The sequence below is a fragment of the Nelumbo nucifera genome, chromosome 7 (genome assembly GCF_055504915.1).
Source record: "Nelumbo nucifera cultivar China Antique chromosome 7, China Antique-T2T, whole genome shotgun sequence".
NCBI classification, from domain to species: domain Eukaryota; kingdom Viridiplantae; phylum Streptophyta; class Magnoliopsida; order Proteales; family Nelumbonaceae; genus Nelumbo; species Nelumbo nucifera.
Window position 1 is genome coordinate 53,599,937 of NC_142655.1, and position 2,815 is coordinate 53,602,751.

Consider the following 2,815-nt stretch of genomic DNA (forward strand, 5'->3'; position numbering starts at 1 on the left):
AGAACTTAGAACTAGGAAATCCGTCATACCAGAAGGCCCAGAACCAGATATTCGGGTTTGCTAGTCGGGTCGTTTAGGGAAGGGTTTAAACGATCCACTAAAGTTCCACGTGGCAAGTTAGGTATTAGAATTTCTCTTGAAAAATGAAATCAACATAGATTCATTTGTGAGTTCATTGCAAAAAAAATTGTTATGGATTTAACTTGTGAGTGATTGGTGAAAAAGTACTTGTTTTAAACAGGGGTAGTATAGGCATTTTTAAAATGACATGGCTGACCAATACAGATTAGAATAAGCACTTAAAAATAAGTCTAAAATTGAGCTTATCAAATAAGTGTTTATTCTCATTTCGGACTTATTTCCTAAACACAAATTGGTGTAGTCTAAGCCAAAAATAAGCACTCCCAAAAATAAGGGTTCACATCTCCGCCCCATAAGGGGCCACCCCACAGCCCATCCCCGCCGACGCCGTGTATTGGGAACATCTTCCGATGATGATATCATCAGTTTTGGTATTATCATCGGGAGATGTTCCAGTACACGGCGGGAATGGGTTGTGGGGCATTGTGGGGCGGAGATGTGTACTCCAAAAATAATAAATTTTTTTTATTAAAATCACATAAATTAAAGGGGAGAACTAGTTGGATCCCGTACACATGGACTTTATTAGACTAAATTGAAGCCTAAGGAGCCTTATAACATTCAAGCTGATCGTTGAACTTCAACCCAATCATGGGATTTAAAATTTACTAACTTTTAGATGGGGTTTTCATCCAAATTCAGCAAATTTTTTGCATGATTTTTAACAAAAAAAATGCCCAAAATATCCCACTTATGCATAGGAACCAATTCATAAATAATGCATAAAAAAACAAGTAAAAAAAATTTCGGATTTCTCATATGAAACCAAAAAAAAATCGAATCAGACAAATAATCATCCAAAAAAACCAACAAGAACACCAAACATTGAGGGGAGGAGTTTGGGTGAACTAACCTTCTTGTCAAAAGCGGTTGGATGGTGGGATTATCGTTGTTAAACTCGCCCAAAAGCAAATCTGCGAACATGGAGAAGATGGGAGTTTCAGACTTAAAAAACCCAAGAAAATATCTTCAAATCGAAGAAAAACTTCACAAAACACAGAAAAATGGAAAAATGACAGGTTTGGCGGTCGTTTTTCCTCATCGTCGATCGTCACCAATGGACCTGCAATTGAAGGCGCTGCTCCCTAGTTTGTTGTGTTCGAATGGGAGGAGAGGGAAGAAAACCCTCATGTGAGGGTATTTTGGGTATTAAAAAATTAATAGGGACTGGTTCGTCCCATTAGATTGGAAGAAGCACTTCTCTAAGAAGTGCTGTAAAAAACAACCTTGAGGTCACTCTTTTAATAAGTGTTTCTTTTAAAAAAAGTACTTCCTCACTTTTTTTACCAAACACATATAAGCACTTAATAACCACTTAATACGTGGTTTTAGGTCTTAAAGGAAGTACTTTTTAGAAGTGAAATCAAATAGAGTCTAAATCATTTCTTATTACTTCCACTTAAGTCATTTTTATGATAATACAAGGAAAACGATTAACACCACTAGGGGAGGGCCCCACCAGCAACATCCAAAAGGATAATAAAGCTAAGATCCCAGGGGCATTTAGAGATGAACTCTTCTTTAAGCTCCACTTTTCTATTCGCCAACCAATCTGCTACTTTGTTTTCTTTGCAATGGGTGTGAACATATGTAATCCTTGCATGCGTGCAGCTTACAAGCACTTTGCACTCATTCAGCATCAAAGAACACGTCCATGGAGCCTCAGCTTTTCCTTGAAGACACTTAATGATAAGTAATGAGTCCCCTTCAAACAAGATGGATGAGAATGGATTTTGGGAAAGGATAGATAGGGCTAGTTTGTGGGCTTGGAGGGCTGCCCACATTTCTACATATGTAATTGTAGTCTTGCCTATATTGCCCAGCTTTGCTTTTAGCATCAATCCCTAATACTATGTTTGGTTTGAAGGAAAAGGTAAGGAAAAGAAGGGAAATGTAGGAAAACCTAAACAAGATTTGTAAAGGTTTCCCTACCTTTTCCTTCTTTTCCCTACTTTTTCCTTCAAACCAAACACAGCCTAATGGTTTCTAACTATACATCCATAAACGCGCTTACCATCCATTTTAGCTTATAGGTATTCCTCCATGTAGGATTGAGCTTTATAAAACACTATTTGAGAACTTGAAGAGAAACCCCTAAAGATTTTCTCATTTCTATTTTTCCAAAGATTGCATTTGATTGGGGTGTAAATGCAAACAGATGTAAAACGCCACTATCGGTTAAATGATATATCAATAAACCAATATCATTTACATCGGAAATGATGTAAATGATATATCAATAAACTCCACTTCAAAAATGTCCAACGGTCCAAAAAATTTTAAACCGATGGACTTTTACACAAAGGATTTTTCCATCAACTAACTTTTACACGACCGATTTTTCCACCGCATTAAAGGATCTAGAAGGTGATGACTACTTTTAAAAAGAAACTCTAACATCTTAGGTGGGCCTTATCGTCTAGGGATTTAAGCCACCAATTTAGCATATTCCAATTTGGGTCAGCCAATTGATTAAATAATTTCTTATCTACTATCATCCAAACTTGTAAGGCCAATTGGCACTTTGCTAGGATGTGATCCCTGTCTTCATCTTGACCATAGAAGGGGCACTACTTGTCATTAATCAATCCTTTAATCAAAAGGTTGGCCTTTGTCATAATCTTACTTAAAATTAAAGCCAAATGGAAAACTTTTATTTTTTCTAGGCACTTCA